This window comes from Anolis carolinensis, chromosome 5, assembly GCF_035594765.1.
Source record: "Anolis carolinensis isolate JA03-04 chromosome 5, rAnoCar3.1.pri, whole genome shotgun sequence".
Classification (NCBI taxonomy): Eukaryota; Metazoa; Chordata; class Lepidosauria; order Squamata; family Dactyloidae; genus Anolis; species Anolis carolinensis.
The window spans coordinates 155,546,548-155,566,198 of NC_085845.1; the positions used below are offsets into that span (position 1 = coordinate 155,546,548).

General features: G+C 43.2%; 1 long non-coding RNA gene across 1 annotated transcript; it reads right to left on the reverse strand.

The window, feature by feature from the left end:
- Positions 1-3,786: 3,786 nt before the first annotated feature.
- On the reverse strand, positions 3,787-18,953 carry LOC134299545 (uncharacterized). Its single transcript, XR_010006763.1, has 2 exons — positions 12,959-18,953; positions 3,787-5,759 (listed from the first exon to the last, which is right to left on the reverse strand). It is a non-coding gene; the product is annotated as an uncharacterized LOC134299545 (long non-coding RNA).
- Positions 18,954-19,651: the final 698 nt, after the last annotated feature.

Here is a 19,651-nt window from a genome sequence, read left to right on the forward strand (position 1 = left end):
TCTTCTTCAAAGAGAAGAAGTGAATGATTTTCACCATGCAATTAGTGTGCCAATTGCAGTGGGTTTTTTAAAAAGTTGGAAATGAAAGTTTTAAGTTCATTTAGCTATTTCAAGTAATTACATATGTCGATGGAGGCATATATAGGCTCAAACTACCAAAGCAGAGTGAATGATTTGAAAAGACCACATGCTGCTGCATTGCTGAAGCTAAAGATGTGGAAACCCAAACAGGGGCAGGTTTGGAAGCTGCAGGGAGCTAACACTTTGAAGACAAGCAAGTATATAAGAACAATTTAGGACATCTTCCTCCCAGCCTGACAGACCTTTCAGATATGTTGAGTTGTGACTGCCTTGATCGTCCGCCAGCAAAATTTGTAGTGATGGGAGTTATATTCCAACATATCTGAAAGGTCCACCAGGATAAGGATGCCTAGATTAGGACTACTGTGTCTTGGGCCTATTCCACACAGGTGAAAAGTCCAGTCCAACCTGGGTTTAAAAAACCTGGGTTAGGCCAGACTTCTGTCCCCACACCAGCAGAAAACACCACACTTTCCTGGGTAGGGGGTGTCCAGATGCTCTGCCGGACCTTCTGGCAAGGCACCCGGACAGCAACAAAAACTTCCCAGAAAAGCCTTAAAAACTAAACACTACTTACCTGGCCGTGTAAGTAAATTTTAGTTTTTAGGGCTTTTCTGGGGGGGGGGGGGTAGGGGAGAGAGTTACAGCCCTCTGGGTTTTTCGGGTTCATGGAGCCCGGAAAACACAAAAGGGCAGTCCAGACAGCGGCCCTACTGGATTAGACCTGGGTTGTCAGGAAGACCCAATATCTAATAGAGTACCTAATTAATTCAGCACAGAGCAGGGTTTTCCTGCTTTGTGCTGAATTAATTCATTTTTACCTGAGACGTCATTTGGATGCCCCAGGTAAAAGCATGGGAGCTCACGCTTTTTGAGAGCTGTGCGGATGTGCCCTTAGAATGAAGCAAATGAAACCAGCTGTTTACAGCCAGTAAAGGTTCCTGCTTATCTGCAGGTTTGAATAGGGGCAGGCTTTTTGCTTCTGGTAATAGGCACCGAAGGCCCCCTCCACACAGCTGGATTATATGGCAATGTGGACTTAGATAACACAGTTCAAAACAGATATTGCAGATTATCTGCCTTGATATTCTGGGTTATATGGCTGTGTGGAAAGACCCTTAACAATGTCTTTTCCCCTCTTTGGGGAATTTGCATAATAAGGCCATCCAGGAAGAAACCGTGATGTACAATAAACACTGAGACACTGAAGACTCCTAAGAGATGTTGTAAAAATGTTGCAACATACTCACTGATAATGCTTGTGTAATTTGGAAATGGCCTTGAAATGTCTTCAACAATAAAATACTGGTAACAGTATTTGACTGGACGGGTGCTTTTTTGGTTGTTGTGTCCACATTGCTTGCAGTGTGTCACCCACAAAGAATCTGGGTAGGCAAACATTACCCGTAACTATAAAATAGGATTGTCCCCGACCTTTAGCCCTTCTTGGTCCTGAGGCCATAACAATATTGGGGTGAGGTGAGGTCAGCCTAGAGATATAAAATATAAAATTGTTTCCACAGTTTCTTGTTGGGTGCCTACAAGTCATTTCAAACTTATGGAGACCCTAATGTGAACTGACCACAGAGGTTTCTTGACATGATTAGTTTAAAGAAGGTTTGCCTTTTTCTGAGTATTTTGCTAGGGAAGTGAGGGTGGATGTGCATTTGGGTGCGGAGGGCATTTGGGGAGATGTTTGTTTAAATATTGCGGTGGTTTACTGAAGGGAGGGGATAGCCTGACTTTCTTGAGACCCCACAGGGAGAATTCAGTTCCTCCTCAGGTCTAGTTGAAGGATATTAGGGGAAAGGATCCCAGGAAAAGTAGTTTCTTAAGTCTGATGCCTTAACTCGGGTCTGGTTGAAGGATAGTAGGAGAAATGACCCCTACAGAATACCTTTTTAGGTTTTTTTTAAGTATTTCCTAAAAATCAGGGGATGACCCAAACATTCTGAAACTTGTGGTACTGGCAGTGGTAAATAAGTCCTCCTAATGTGGCAATTTTCATCCCTTTAGCCTTAAAATGATGGAAAGGAGAATCTTGGAAGTTTCCCCATTGCCACCAATGGGCCAGATCTTCCCAGAGCGAAAATGGATCTTTTGGCTGCTGGATTGAAAAATGGCATCTTGCCCTCCTGAATTCGGGAAGCTCCTAAAAAATGGAATTGGGAGGGGGGAGGGTTACTGAAATTGGACAATGAAAACAGCACGGTGTTTATCTGAATTACACACCTCTCAGCAATCCATCTTTGTTGAATAACAATTATCTAAAAATCCCTCCAGAAGATAAATAAACTGATTATTTTGGAGCTTATCTAAAGCATTCATATATTAGCATGGTGGGAATGGGATTATTGCCCAATTACTTCTCCTAATGGATTTTTCATCTCACCTGTAGAATAGTCAAAAGTGCAACCATATGGGTTGCTAACAATGCATGAATCAGTGTACCAGTGCTAATGTTCCCAGACAAAGCTGCAATTTAATGTGAACATTACCCATGGAGTCTGTGCAATTTATAGCTCTATTCCTGGCCTCAAATATGAAGATGGAACACATGCGTCTTCAGAGGGGAAAGCTTATATGCATATATTTGTAAATCTGCTTTGTAATTCACATAACCTAGAGCCCCAATAGGAAGCATTTTGAAAATGCCTGAATATGTTTTCCTACTTCCATAAATTACAATTATGAAACAGTGTCTTGCCGCAGTGAACCAGTTTTTTGGTGAAAGAACATGCTAACCTCTGAATCAGACCAGTGACCCTATGTGTTACCAAAGTGATTGTTGCCTTAAAGTATGCAGTTTTGAAATAGTACAACTTAATTTTAATTTTTCCCTAGTTTTAAATATTGCAGCATTACTACCATGATGATCCATGTTCTCAGAATGGCAGTGCCATAGACCTTAGTAACTGACATTTTGTGAGGAAATTACAACAATCTGACAACAGTACTGAATATAAATAAGGATTTCCCAAGCTAACCTTAAATATGAGTAATATTTTAAAATTTAAAACAGTGATAGAGAAAGAAAGAAAGAAAGAAAGAAAGAAAGAAAGAAAGAAAGAAAGAAAGAAAGAAAGCCGCCCCACCCACCACCCACCCCCAATTGCTTCCAGTCTAGCGGAAACTGTCCCAAGGACATCTATCCTCACTCAGTGCGGTGGGACAGAGGCTTCTCTGGGGCCCTCTGTGGCCCCAGATAAGCCTCTCTTCAACCCCCTCTTTCCTTCCCTTCTTGGACCTACATTGGCGCCATCCCTGTTCTGAATTCAGCTCCTTTCAAACCTCAGCTCTAATTATACAACTTTGCCCTGTATGGGCTCAGATCAAGACATGAGATGACCCACCTAGATTAACAGAAGTGAGATTCTGCATGAAAGTCACTGTCTGGATCCCCTGCAATCTGGGAGAGAAGCCAGGCTTTCTGCCTCTCAGTTGGGCAAGACCCATGTCACCTATACCCTAAACTCCAACTCCCAGAAGCCCTAGCCAGCTTGTCCAATGGTCAGGAATTCTGGGAGCTGAAGTTCAAAACACCTGAAGGGCCAGGCAGCCATAAGGAAACCTGCAGTTGCTCCTCCTGGGTATGTATGACAACGTAGAGGGGGAAAAAATAAAGAAATCTTATTTAATTACCTGATAACAGCAGTAAGAATGACATATGCTAAGGGTTGGAGGGGGAAAAAACAGACCGGAAATAAAAAAAACTGGTTTATTAAAATTTTGGAAATTATGAGGGCAGACAAATTAACATACTTACTATCGAACATTCAAGGCAAACCCAAAAAAACAAACATTGGGAATTAGTTACAAACTATTTAAGAACAGAGAACTGTAAAGTGATAATATAAGGATACACTAGCCAAAGATAAAAGACTACACAACTGTCCCAGAATAAACACTAAAGGAGAGAAAAATAATACAACAAACAAATAGAAGAGGAAATACAAGGGTATAGTTGATTCCATATAGTGAAAGCAATGGTATTCCCCATAGTAACCTATGGCTGCAAGAGCTTGAAGGAACTGGGGGCGGTGACGGCCGACAGGGAGCTCTGGCATGGACTGGTCCATGAGGTCACGAAGAGTTGGAGACGACTAAACGACTGAGCAGCAGCAGTTGATACCAAATGAATACGATACATAACAACACACATCTGATGGAAGTCAATTTTAATTATATGTGATAACTGTTAGTATTTAAGTGATGTTCTGATTTTTTGTTTTTTGCTTTTTGTTTTCTGTCTCTGTCCTCTTTTTCCTTTTGTTTCCTGATGTAGGGTTTTGATTAATAGATTTCTCCTAACCGTCTATATATTTTTTTTTACCCCCATGTTATCCCCCCTCACGGTGTGTAATTGTCGATTTGATTCACACTCCTTGGCAAATGACTTTAATTTTTAAAAAAAGGAAACCTGCAGTGAGGTGTGATAGGCACATAATCCCCTTTCTCCCCAAACCTGGATCTCATCCCATGAAAAATTATTCAAAGTTGTGATGGAAAGAAGACTAGAGTCTGAATGAAGACAAAACTCAGAGGGAGAAAATTTGTATGCTTCCTTAAGAGACCTGACTGAAAATGGATATTGGTTTCTCCTAATTGGCCAATTCTCATGGTGAGCTGCATTTTGAGAGTTTTGGGGATTCTAGTAGCAGGAGCTTGGAAACCAACTCATACACCATCTGCAAAGGGAAAGGGAAATACAGATTATTATATAGACTACAAAATAACAAACTGCAGATTGGAATGGGACAAAAGGATGAGCTTGATAAAGACTGGACTCCATTAGTTAATCATTGTATTAAACTTCGGCCTAGAGGAACAGTGACCTTACGTGTATTGTATTGATGTTAATTTGCACTTGGAAGTAAGTAGTTATAGAAACAGTTATCTGTAATTAGTACTTTTTTCAATAAACTGAATATAATTTGGATATGTTATGATTATAGTCTAATGAAGAGAATTCCTTTGGGCTATAATTGTAATTGATTTTAACTACTCTTCATTATAATTCATAATTATGGGAGCACACTACTTAAACATGTTTAGTACCAGTGGTCAGCAATGTATAGCATGCTGGTGTTTAACTGTAACTAAAATTTACTGCTTAATTATATTTGAATAACAAGAACTTAAAATTGCAAGAATAATATGAACCAACTTTTCTGGGTTTTGGAACTGTACCTGCAACTAATTCTTACAGTCACTGAACAGAACTGGAATCGTAGCAACAACAGCAATAACAACAATAAATGAATATGCACCTGGCAGTTTACGCACTCAGTTCAGTCAACTTGGAAATGATAATATACAAATAGATTACCATGATCTAAATGGGTGTGTGTCAATCAGAATGCTACTTTATACATTGCATAAGCATTTCTAGAAACTAACAATTACTGTTTCATGGTTTGTCATATGGAATGATGTACTAGGAAAGGAATGTCATTCTGTTTTTTTGAAAACAACCTATAACAGTTTTCACGTCAAGTTTTGTAATGCAATGAGTAATGGCATCCTAATAGTTTCATATCTGGTTTGTGCCAGCTGGTAAAATTCCTTTCCTTCTCTCATACAATTAAAGGGAAGGAGGGGAGATAAAGATGCCATTTCTCAAAGGAGAGAAAAATAAAGGTCATGTTGTCAGAGAATGCTGCTGTAGCAGGCAAAGACTGAACTGTTCCGTCCCCCAGGACGATGGTTTGCCTTACCTATTGGTCGTTTGTTTGTTTTCCCTCCTTTGCATTTTGTTTGAGCCTCTGGCTGCAAAAGCCTAGGAAAAGTGGCTTGGAATCTGCAATAGCTGGCTGCAGTTTTCTTTGCAGTGATTGGTCAAAGAGTGCAACATCTTAGGACCGCCCTTTTTACCAGGGTCTAGTCTCCATTTTGGAGCTTCATTCTGGCTATTGTCTTCCAACGTGCTGGAGCTGTGCAAGGCTAACTGGGACAAATCATCCTCAAAACCAGGCCAATCTAAGCCTATCCAAATTAGATAAGTATTGAATTATATTGATCTGGAATAGGAAATCTAGTTAGAGGAGCAAAGTTATTCCATCGCTTCTAGAACTAATCTTTGCTGTAAAGATAGGGAAGGAAAGAGTTTCTCCTTCTAACATAGGCAGCGTGATTAGGGTATAGTGGTTTTATAATCACTTTTGCCTTCTGGAACCAGGGATAATTCTGCAACTAAAACCTATGGAAATTTGTTTCATTTTCTGCAACTTTAAGATCTGTGCCAGGTTTACAACCTTGTATGAATAAACATCCTTTTTTGAAGTTATCCAGACTCAGTCGTTCAATATCTATAGGACAGCTTATAGGGATTTGCAGTTCGCCCGGATAAAGGACAGCACGTTTCAGTTTTATAGCTTTTTATTGTCCGGCGGACGGCACAGTTTTGAGGTCGATCAGCGGTTTTTCCGCTTCAGCTAGCTTGCACGGCTTTATAGTTTTTTATAGTTTAGGAAGTTTTAGTATAGGCTGCGGCTTTTCCGCCTGAGCTCAGTCTGCATACCTAAAGACTCTACCAGCGTCTGAGGCAGTGGAGCCCGCTCTCAGACCTGAAGGAGTCAAATAGTGGGGCTCTATTTCCTTGCTATTTGGCTCGCGTGTGCGCACGTAGCCCAGTGGCTTTCTGGGTTTGCACAGGCTGTGCAGTTCCCAGCAACGTCCAGGGCTCCCTCGGCGGTAGACCTCGAGCCGCGGAGCACCAGCGACAGTTCTTTGGCTGGCTCTGAGGCGTGGAGCCCACCAGAACCAGGCTAGAACCTGGACAGGCCTGGCAACGCTGCTGCGAGTTCGGCCGGAGCACTCAACCGGCTTTGACAGCCTCTTCATCAGGAGTTCGGCCGGAGCACTCGGCTGGCTTTGACCTGCCTCATGGTCCGGCGGTGGTGACCTGCCTCATCGTCCTGCGGTGGTGACCTGCCTCATTGACCTGCGGCGGTGACCTGCCTCATCGTCCTGCGGTGGTGACCTGCCTCATCGTCCTGCGGTGGTGACCTGCCTCATCGTCCTGCGGTGGTGACCTGCTTCATCGACCTGCGGTGGTGACCTCCCTTCACAGCGGGGAGGAGGCGTCTCTTCTCTCCTCCTTTCCAAAGCCAGCCTCGGTGCTCCTTCGGCGGCAGGCCTCGAGCCGCAGAGCACGAGGTGCTTGAAAATTTGGCGAAGTCGCCATTTTGGCAGTTTACGTCACTCGGGCAAGGGAGGTATCAAGTGGCAAGTTGCTGTCAGTTGACATTTTGCAGCTTGCCCACCAAAGTCTGGCGCCAAAGGTCACAATCTTTGTAAAGTATAGTTACTTAGTGATATATATTGCTATGGTTAAGTGCTGTGAATTGTATTATATATTGAATTTGCTTTTATTGTAAATTTACTTGCAGGTATATTGCATTTGCCTTTGTTGTAAATTTACTTGCTATTAAGAATACATAATGTCTATGCAATTTCAAGATGATACAGATGGTATACCTCCTTCTGAGGCTGAAAGTAGGAATGAAAGGCCCCAAAGGATAAAGCACCCTTCAGCCAAGATGCTAGCCCATCTAATAGATGAAAAGGAGCTCCTCCATGTGAGGTTAGGTTCGGCATGGGAGCGAATTGTAACATTAATGGGCAGAATAGAGAGCTTGGGTATTACAAGGGTGCCATCCATATTACAGACAGACCTTGAAGAGACCTTCGGTCTTTGGAGGGGTTTGGTGTCTAAGATAGTCCAGGTCCTCGAGCGCATTAACGCCAAGGATTCAGAGTTAGAAATAGTGAGTGTTTTAGCTGACACTAATGAGAAAGAAAATAGGGTGAGGGCAATCCTAGCTTCCTTATGCAGCCATGAGACCAATCTTTTAAAATCACCTGCTGTGGCACTTAGTCTTAAGTCCAACCGCTCTAGTCAGGTATCTAAACTAAGGGAGCGTGCATCGTCTAAACACAGCCACTCTAGCAAGTCTTCTGCTGCTGGGAGTGCCATCTCTTCCCTAGCTGCCTTGCACATTAAGGAGGCTGCACGTCTGGAGCTGCAGAGTAAAGTGGCGGGGGCGGAGGCTGATGCTAAGGCAGCTGATCTCACCCTTCCCTTTAAAGAAGAAGAGCAACGACTGCAAATAGAACAGGCCCATAGACGAAGCGAAATGCAAATAGAACAGGCCCATAGACAAAGCGAAATGCAAATAGAACAGGCTCGTATAGAGATGCTTAGAATAAAGATGGATGCCGCAGCCAAAAGGGTAAGGGCTGAGACTTTGGCCAAAGCCCTAATTGAGCCACTCACAGAAGAAAATGTAAGCCAGTTACCAATACAGGATCCTTCTGCCAAAGTGTTTGCGCACCTTGGCAGCATGAACAGCCAGTTTTCGGATGAGGAACAGGAAGACTTCTCTCCTTACCCAGAGCAGGGCCCCAAAGTCACTTTTGAGTTTCCTGCAGAGCAGAGCGTCATAGCGGGGAGCTCACCCTTGCTCGAGCTACCTGTGCCTCCTGCTAAAACCCTAGGTCAGTCAATCAGGGCCTCAAGGCCGAGTGCTAGTTGGCCCCTACAGACAGCTGCACAGGGAGCCATCGATTCGTCAGTGGTCGATGTCATCCCTCCAAGAGGCCAAAGGTTGACGCAAGGTGCACGGTGGGAGTCCACTCCACAACAGCAAACTCCTCAATTGTTCCCTTCGACGCCAGAGTCCCAGCTTGTCTCCATCATCAGAAGCCCCAGAAGAGATCTTAAGGACAAGGGTGTCGAAAAGTTTTCGGACAAGCCTGAGGAATTTCTTCTCTGGAAGGCCACCTTCCAGAGAGCAATCAGAGACTTAAAGTTATTGCCTGAGGAAGAACTGACTCTTCTGGCTGCATGGTTGGGCCCAGCCTCATCCTCACAAGTTAAGAAGATCTACGCAGCCCACGTAGCCGATCCCGACAAAGCCCTGGAAAAGGCCTGGGCCAGGTTGCAGCAGAGGTATGGGGCCAGCACAGAGATTGAAGCATCTCTTATGGACAAGCTCCAAAGGTTCCCAGCTTTAAAACTCAAAGACTTCAAACTCTTGTGGGACCTCAGCGATCTCCTTGCGGAATTAGAGTCGGCCAAGGAGAATCCAGAACTGCCCGGTTTGAAGTGCCTCGATCAGCACCTGTCCCAGAGGCAGATCTTGACCAAGCTGCCCTTCACTTTGCAAGAACGCTGGGGACAGGAGGTCTTCAACTACAAGGAGGCCCACTCCCAGGCATACCCTCCATTTTCTCATTTGGTCCAGTTCATCACCAGGGCAGCCAGAGAAAGGAATGATCCACAGACGGGCCTCCCCACCTTATACCAAGGGACCCAGCCAGAGAAGGCACCTGAAGTGGACAAGAAACCACCTAGAGAGGCCAATAGACCTGTCAGCGTAAAGGCAGTCGAAACTCAACACAAGACTGACGAACCCAGGTCGGAGGTAAAAGAATTGCTTTGCCCTATTCACCAAAAGCCTCACAGCTTGGCCAACTGCAGGGAGTTTAGTAGAAAGACATACAAAGAAAGGCAACAGCTAGTTCAAAAGCAGGGAATCTGCTTTAGATGCTGTGGAGCAACTCCACACTTTGCATCCAACTGCAAAGAAAACATCAAGTGTGAGAAATGCAACAGCCTCAAGCATTGCACCGCAATGCACAACTCCAATATCATCTCCCACCCCAAAGAGAACGCTTCACCAAAAGAAAAGTCAGCAGTCGAAGACACCGACAAGCCAGCCGCACCAGAGATGCAGGTGGAAGTTTCAGCAGTCGCCTGTACAGAGCTGTGTTCTGACTCGCACCAGTACAGAGTTTGTCATCCTATCTGCCTAGCGGATGTATATCCAGCCAAGAGCCCTTGGCTTAGAAAGAGACTCTATGTGGCCCTGGATTCACAGAGCGACGCCTCCCTGGCTACTCCAGAGTTCTTCCGCATGTTTGACCTTAAAACCAAGATGGTCGACTACACTATGACTACGTGTGCAGGAAAAAAGAAGTTGCAGGGTCGCATAGCATCTGGCTTCGTTGTCTCCTCTTGCGACCAGAAGAGACAGTTCAAGTTGCCAGACCTGATTGAGTGTTCCTCCATCCCTCGGAACAAAAAACAAATTGTAACTAGAGAAGTTGTGGAGGCTCATCCACATTTGCGACGGTTAAAGAATGCTATACCAGCCTTTCGGCCAGATGTGGACATTGCCCTTTTGCTTGGCTCGGACTGCCCGAGCTTGTTCTGTGTGAACGACCAAGTTAAAGGACCTCCAGGTGCACCTATCGCACAACAATTGCCATTAGGCTGGACAGTCATAGGCCCAGTGTGCATAAACAAGATGCACCCACCATCGTCGTTGGACTCCAATCAAGCACAGGTGCTTAAAGGTGGACGTCCTACACTTGTGCGCAGTTGCCTAAGTCATATCTCGGTCTACTGCCAAGCAATAACTCCAGAGTATTCCTCCATCTTCAAAGTCTCTGAGAGAGACGAAGCCACAGCGCTCTCGAAAGATGAGCAAAGGTTTTCGGACATTATGAATGCTCAAGTCTCACGAAGTGCAGAGGTGAAAGCCTGCAAATCAACCACAGAAATCAAGATGGGCCAAAGATCTTACCTGGAACTACACCGCTTTGAGCATTTTTTAGAGTGGCACAGTCTTCTTAGAGCAGTTGCTAGGCTTATACATCGCTTAGTCTGCAAAGATAGTCAGCCTTTGCAAGTTCAGGACATGCTAAAGGCTAAGGGAGTAATACTCAGGTCAGTTCAGAGGCATGAGTTTAGTCAAGAAACAGCCAGGTTAGAACAAGGGCTTAACACCCCCAGCCGGAGTTTCTTGCGTGAGCTGAACCCATTTCTGGATAAAGAGGGCATTTTAAGAGTGGGAGGGAGGTTAGCTAAGGCTAAACTCAAAGTGTGTATAAAGAACCCCATCATTGTACCCCCCAATAGCCATATTGCTTTGTTGTTGGTTCGTCACTACCATGAGAAAATCCATCATCAAGGTAGAACTCTGACTGAGGCGACCCTTAGAAATGAAGGCCTGTGGGTGGTAAATGCTAAAAGTTTGGTCAGCAGTGTTATTTTTAAGTGTGTCAAATGTCGGCGACTCAGGCGAAACTGTCAAAGTCAGTTGATGGCAGAACTACCTCAGGATAGGACTTTGACAGACCCACCCTTTTCCCATGTGGGAATCGATGTGTTTGGTCCTTGGGAGGTTGTCACTAGGAAAACCAGGGGTGGTGTTGTAAATAACAAAAGATGGGCGGGTTTGTTTACTTGTTTGTCAAAACGAACTGTCTATATAGAGGTTGCAGAGGGAATGGACACTTCATCATTCATAAACGCATTGAAAAGGTTCATAGCCCTCAGAGGGCCAATTAAGTCAATTCGGTCGGACTGTGGCACCAATTTTGTAGGTGCGACCAAAGAACTCAATTGTGTGTCTAGGTTTGGGAGAGACCCAAAGGTTCAGAACTTTACGAATACTGAACAAATTATGTGGACTTTCAATGTTCCTCACGCCTCCCATATGGGTGGTGTTTGGGAGAGGATGATTGGTATTAGTCGCAAAATCCTTAATGCCATGTTTTTGAGTCATAGGTCATTGACGCATGATGTTTTGGTGACACTTATGGCGGAAGTTACCGCAATTATCAACAACCGGCCGCTGGTTCCCCTTACCAGTGACCCTGAGAACTTACAACCACTGACTCCTGCACTTATTTTGACACAAAAGGTGCCAGGATGGAAGGACGTCATGTTGCCAGTTCCGGACGGAACTCACCGTGCCCTGTGGAAACAGGTGCAGTCCTTGGCCAACCACTTTTGGAAAAGGTGGAAAGCTGAGTACTTAAGCCAGCTTCAAGCTAGAAGAATCTGGCAAAGCCCACAGGACAACATTGAGGTTAACAACGTTGTGTTGTTAAAGGACAAAGACTTGCCCCGCCATGCGTGGCCCATGGGCATTGTATTAAAGACCTTTCCTTGCCCGGACGGTAAGGTCAGGAAAGTTCAATTAAAGACTTGCAACAGAGGCAAAGTGTCCATTTTGGACAGACCAATTAGTGACCTCGTGTTGCTTATTGGAGATGTTTAAAGTTCTAGTGTTTGTATTGTTGTGTATACAAAGGTGTTTGTATGTTTTTGATTGGTAAATTCCCACATCCTGGGAATTTAGCGGGGAGTGTTCCGTCCCCCAGGACGATGGTTTGCCTTACCTATTGGTCGTTTGTTTGTTTTCCCTCCTTTGCATTTTGTTTGAGCCTCTGGCTGCAAAAGCCTAGGAAAAGTGGCTTGGAATCTGCAATAGCTGGCTGCAGTTTTCTTTGCAGTGATTGGTCAAAGAGTGCAACATCTTAGGACCGCCCTTTTTACCAGGGTCTAGTCTCCATTTTGGAGCTTCATTCTGGCTATTGTCTTCCAACGTGCTGGAGCTGTGCAAGGCTAACTGGGACAAATCATCCTCAAAACCAGGCCAATCTAAGCCTATCCAAATTAGATAAGTATTGAATTATATTGATCTGGAATAGGAAATCTAGTTAGAGGAGCAAAGTTATTCCATCGCTTCTAGAACTAATCTTTGCTGTAAAGATAGGGAAGGAAAGAGTTTCTCCTTCTAACATAGGCAGCGTGATTAGGGTATAGTGGTTTTATAATCACTTTTGCCTTCTGGAACCAGGGATAATTCTGCAACTAAAACCTATGGAAATTTGTTTCATTTTCTGCAACTTTAAGATCTGTGCCAGGTTTACAACCTTGTATGAATAAACATCCTTTTTTGAAGTTATCCAGACTCAGTCGTTCAATATCTATAGGACAGCTTATAGGGATTTGCAGTTCGCCCGGATAAAGGACAGCACGTTTCAGTTTTATAGCTTTTTATTGTCCGGCGGACGGCACATGAACGAATACTGTTTTATCCAGTAGGGATTGCTGTATGTTTCTTATCAAGTCTGTTTAGCTCTTCTGCAGGAGATGATCAATGTAGTGCCAAATTTCTCCAATCATAGGATTTACCTTTTTGTTTAAGTGGAGCTGGCTAATCTACTAACACTTTACACAATTGGATCAAAATCTGCACAGATACAGAGCTTATGCATGATTGATTAAAGGTGTGTTTTAGTAACATTGAATTAAATGGAATTTGAATAGATATTAAATCCTATTGAATGAAGGCACTGTAATGCATTGGAGTGGAAGTATTTTACATGGATGAATAACAGTTCTAGTTACTTTCAAATATTACTTATTATCGTTATTTTTAGATACATTTTACCCCCGTTAGGTAAGGTAAACGTTTCTCCCAGCTCTAGGGATTGGTGATCATCTCCATTTTTAAGCTGAAGAGCCGCCTTTGTCTGTAGACACCTCAAAGATCATGTGGCTGGCATAACTGCATGGAACACTTTCGCACCGGAGCGGTACCTATTGATCTACTCACTTTTGCATGTTTTCGAACTGCTAGGTTGGAAGAAGCTGTGGCTAACAGCGGGAGCTCACTGCACTCCCCCAATTCGAACCATCGACCTTTCAGTTAGCAAATTCAGCAGCTCAATGGTTTAACCCGCTGTGCCAGCGGAGGCAGATACCCCATAATCTTATCAATATTTTTGCCTTCTTTAAAAAGTAATGGAAAGTAACAAAAAAAAAACTCCAGCTATTCTGCTCCTGTCTGTCACATTCTTCCAAATTTCTGCTTCACTATCTTTTCTAAAGCTCAGGTTTTCCCATACAATTAAATGAATGGCTAAGAAAAATCAATTCTACTCAAATGACCATTACTTAGCTCTGAGGGAAATAAACAATCTATGAAATTCTCATTATTATTTGTTTCATACAACCACATAAGCTGTCTTTACATCTGGGATCAAATCCCTTAATGCTGGTTTGTCTGGCTAATGGCCCTTTGAAAACCACTAGTAGTCTGATCCTTGTAGAGCAGGTGGGAAGAATTTTGCTACTTACAAGGAAATCCTTGTCCATTCTGCCAAAATTCCTTGGCAACTTCTATGCCTCGTTAAATATTCTCAACTTGTTACATAATGGATAGGTTAATTGGCATGTCCCCGACTGAACAGGCCACCTGTCCACTTTCAGAAATATGAGATCCCTTGAGAAAAATTACAAGACAGACTCATTTTCCTTCAAGAAGTAAAATATATCTTACTTTACCATCCATTTTGTTACAATTAATTTTAGCATTTGAATTTTCAGAGGAGTCTTAAAGAAGGAACTATAAATCTGTCGAAGAGTGTTGTCAGATTAGTATAGATTTCTTGCTCTGATACTCAAAATGCTTACTTCTATTTATTTATTTTTGCTTCATAAAATGTCCAAATGGCTATAATTTTTCAGTGTGCTTATTAGTGGTGTGTATTTGTATGAAATCTTTAGCCGTTTCTATTTGTACCATTCGTATCGCCCCATTTCCATTTCCACCCACCCTATACGGAAATGGGCGCCTATACAAATGAGCTCTTCTGTCCAAGGTCCGAAAAAAACAAAGATTTTTTGGGCTTTGGGCAACAAAGCACCAGGGCCTACATCCAAGCGGGCCCGGAGCTCAGCTGTAGACCCTGCCTGCCGGACCTATGAGCATTGAGCGCTCGGCCGTAGGCCCTGCCTGCCAGGCCTACAGCATCGAGCGCTCGATGACTCATAGGCTCTTCCTGCTGGGCCTACAAGCTTCGGGTGTTTGGCACTCGACTGTAGGTCCTGCAAGCCAGGACTATGAACATACTCCCGGTGCATGGCTGTAGGCCCTGCCAGCCAGGGCCTACAGCTAAGCACCAAAAATCAGCTGACCAAACATTTGCTCTTTTTTTCATTTCACTGCTTCTTTTGTTCTGGAGGGGGTTGAACCATTCCATGCCATCTGAAAGGACAGAATGGTACAAAACCACGAAAGAAACAGATGAAACAGGATTCGGGTCCAACTCTAGTGCTTATACCCAATGCTAGCAAGAAACAATTTGCTCAAACAGTTTCACTATCTCAGAAAGGATAGCAGGGCAGAACTATGCCATGTCCTGGGATTTCAGGGCCAAAACCAAAAATCTAAGGGACCTTCCATGCTGTTCTTCATCCCAGGATCTCATCCCAGATTATCTGCTTTATTATTATTATTATTATTAATAATAATTATAATAATAATTTTATTTCTTATCTGCCTCTCATGGTGGCTCAAGACGGGTTACAGAAAAATTAAAACACATAAACATTGTAAAAGTACTACAAATCCACATATTGAAATATATTTCTATAAATCTACATATTAAAGCATATTTCTATAAAATACATATTAAAATACACAAAACTGAGATTAAACACAAGACACAAATTTAAAATTCATGCTTAAGGACTGGCTGGGTAGGCCTGCCAGAAGAGATAGGTCTTTCCATGTTTTAAAAATTCTGACAGTTGCTATAGCTGTCAGAGCTCTACCTGCAGGTTGTTCCAGAGTCGTGGGGTGGCTGATGAAAAAGATCCTCGGGATTGTGGTTGCCAGTCATGTTCTGGCTGGTTGGAGCAGACACCCCCAGAGGACCTAAGAATGCAGAGCAGATTGAATGGGAGAAGGTGGTCCTTCAGGAAACCTGGACCCAAACCATGTAGGGCTTTAAAGGTCAAAACCAACACCTTGTACTTAGCTTGGAAACTAATTGGCAGCCAGTGGAGTGACTTTAGGATAGATGTGATATGCTCACTCCTGGAAGTTATGGTAACCAATCCGGTTGTCGTATTTTGAACCAGCTTGAGTTTCCGAACTTGGTAAAAAGTAGCCCAATGTAGAGCGCATTGCAGAAGTCTAACCTTGAGGATGCCAGTGCATGCACTACCATCTGTGGGTCCTCCAAAACCAAGAAGGGGTACAGCTGGTGTATCAGCCAAAGCTGATAGAAAGCACTCCTGACAGTGGCATCTACCTGGGCTGACATTTGGTGGGACAGATCCAAGAGCACTCCCAAGCTGTGGACACAGTTTTTCAAGGGGAGTGTAACTCCATCCTGGTCTGGTTGACACATCTCCCCACCAGAGTAGGACCCTTGATGGCAAATACCTTTGTTTTGTCTGGATTCAGTTTCAATCCCCCCCCCCCCATCCAGCCTTCTCCAGAGGAGAGATGCTATCCTTAACTGAGACTGTTTTTGAAGGCATAGAGAAATATATTTGGGTGTCATCAGCATACTGATAACACCCGCCCCATGCCTATGGATGATATCTCCCAGTGGCTTCATGTAAATGTTAAAGAGCATTGGGGATAGAATGGCACCTTGTGGGACACCACATAATAGCTCCTTTTGAGGAGCAGTTGTCCCCAAGCACCACCTACCTTAGAGGTATGACCGGAACCACTACAGCACAGTGCCTCCAATTCCCGGCCCCTTCAGGCATTCCAGAAGGATATCATGGAATATATGAGTCCCCACTGCCAGAAAACTTGGGATAAACAGATAATCATGTATGAGATCCTGGGATATATGGGCAGTGTGGAAAGGCCCTAAGAATGCCCTGTTGTAATGATACAGAAATCAGACCTTGGTGAAGTCCAAAACACCTGGAGAACCAAAGGAACCACTGTGTTAGGCTGATGTTACAAGGAAAAGCCCACAGCAATGCCATTTTACATGAAACATTAAGCATCAACTACATTTGCACAGAGTATTGTTGTTGTTGTGTGCCTTCAAGTCATTTCCAAACTATGGTGACCCTAAAGCATTTCTATCACAGGGTCTTTTTGTCAAGATTTATTCAGAAGAGGTTTGCCATTGACTTCAATAGTCTAACTAATGGGTCTAGTGAATTAGGAACACACACGTCTTTCAAGGCAAGACTGTCTCTCTGACTTCTTTCCCCTCAGTCAAAAGCAGTGGTTCTCAACCTGGGGTCCCCAGATGTTTTTGGTCTACAACTTCCAGAAATCCCAGCCAGTTTAACAACTGTTAGGATATCTGGGAGTTGAAGGCCAAAAACATCTGGGGACCCACAGGTTAAGAACCATTGGTCGAAAGACTGGAAAAGAGGAGCCAGTCCCTGAGATTCAAGGATAGGCCCTAAGATTTGGCAATTCTATTTCCTAATAGTTGTTTAAGTTCAGCCAGTCATTCTCTAAGTACACTCACAGCCCTTTCTGTCTCCCTTGACTGACTTGGTGAGTGGAGAGCTAAGTAGGACAAAATCAATTACACAACAGTGAGATCTAAAGAAGTGGTTCTCAGGCTGTGAGTCCCCAGGTATTTTGGCCTACAACTCCCAGAAATCCCAGCCAATTTACCAGCTGTTAGGATTTCTGGGAGTTGAAGGCCAAAACATCTGGGTACCCAAAGGTTGAGAACCACTGATCTAGAGCAATAAAGCTGTTTTATACTACACAGAAAGCATATAGGATGTTGGCCGTAAAGAGGAGAAAGGGGGAAATGTCTCACCATCTTCCACACATACAATACAAAAACACATTCCAATCCTAAAATTGCTCCTTTTCAAGAAAGATACCAATGATTGTTTAACCATGATTGCTATGTATTACTTCCAGAGGCAGAACATCTCTTGTAGTACTGACTTCTGGGGAACTATTGTGCTTATGTCCTGTTTATGGGCTTCCTGGGGGTTTCTGATTGGCCGCTGTGGTTCCAAAATGTCGAGCTGCATGAAGCATTGGTTAACTTCTGCTGGTGAAAGGCTATACATCATGAATTTTAATTTGCCCTGTCAATCACCTCAGTCAGGAGTAATAGTTATTAAAGGGAGAAAGCCTACACTCACTCATTGTCAACTTCATGTGAGATTTGCTAACTTCACCAGGCTTCACTGGTTTCCTTCCGCTCATGTCATGCTCCACTGAGAAGTGCTGAATTTTTGTATATTTTGGCATGAAGGGGGCTTGTGGATCTGTATTTCTCAAGATGAACTTCTGGGAACACTTTTCCTCTCAGACTGTTTTTGTACCTCTTTCATTCCTTTCACCTCTGAAAGATTAGACACTCTATTTTAATAATGAGGCAGCTGTCAAGGCCAGCAGGAAGGCCTGCATGTGATAAAATCCCACAAAAATCTACCCAACAGGTGTTCTAGAAATTCAGTTCATTACACCTGCCCCATTGCAAGGAAACAGCAGATTGCACGGATGGACACCATGGGTCCCTTGCTGTGGGAAAGATGGGATAGAAATTAAACAAATTAATCAATTAAACAGATAAATAAATAAAGGAAGTGCTGGGTTTCCTGCAGCTTCTTCCATAGGTGAAACACACTGCTGAGAACTCACCGGTCCACAACTTTTAAAATCTAATGTTTGCATTATGGCAAGCAATGTATTTTAAATAGCAATATTCTTTAACATACGCATGACACATTTAAAGTAGGAAACAATGTTTTGGAAACATTGGTTTCTATTGATTCCTATTTTTAAATATTACATGTTTAGTTTTATGCTGCTGCTTACTTATATGTTTGACCAGTAGAAGTTGCTTTAAGAGCCTTGTAAATTGTAATGCTTAATACAGTAGAGTCTCAGTTATCCAACATAAACGGGCCAGCAGAATGTTGGATAAGCGAATATGTTGGATAATAAGGAGGCATTAAGGAAAAGCCTATTAAACATCAAATTAGGTTATGATTTTACAAATTAAGCACCAAAACATCAGATTATACAATAAATTTGACAGAAAAAGTAGTTCAATGCGCAGTAATGCTATGCAGTAATTACTGTATTTACGAATTTAGCACCAAAATATCATGATGTATTGAAAACATTGACTACAAAAATGCGTTGGATATTCCAGAACGTTGGATAAGTGAGACTCTACTGTATATGTGTGTTTATTGTACACTGAAGTTAAGGTGTTCATCACACACTGGGGTTAAGGTTAAGGACCCTAGCCTCTGGCTATCCATAGCTGAGTGAGGATTCGTGCCCTGGATTCCAGAATGCTCAAACCGCTACATCACACTGGTACTCATGTACCAAAACCCAATAAAAGCCCTATCCTTTCAGTCTGGCAGAGGCCCATCCAAAAGGTTTTTGAAGTGCACTTAACCACTGGTAACTTATGCCTGCTGTGATCCATTAGTCACAGGACATACAGTATTGAGAAGAGGTGGATGAATGGGTTCCCACCTCAACTGTTTTGCTCAATGGCTGGGAGAACCCTGCAGATGCAATTTCCCAGTATCCCAATCTGTAATCTGTCTCAGTAACCCTTTGATTGGGGCACTGCCAGACTGAAACGGTAGGTAGTAAAATCATAAACACTGTTTATGATCTCATAACTACTGAGTGAGACAACAGTCCTAATCTTTATAAACAAAATTCATTTCTGTCTATTCGTCTGTGTGTGATCATACCACATGAAAGCAGCCAAATAGACTTTCATCAACTTTGGAGGGATTATTTGGTGTGGTCTGATTTAGGATGACACACTTGGTGAATACCTCAAATAACATTGATTGGACTTTCTACAAAATTAGAGCTTGAGTTTGGAATGGCCTGATAGAAAAAATATCTGATGTGGCATATACAAGATCGGCTTGGCAAGACGTGCTGAATACTTCATTTTTTTTTCATTGAGTTTTCACTCAATTTGGAAAGTACCA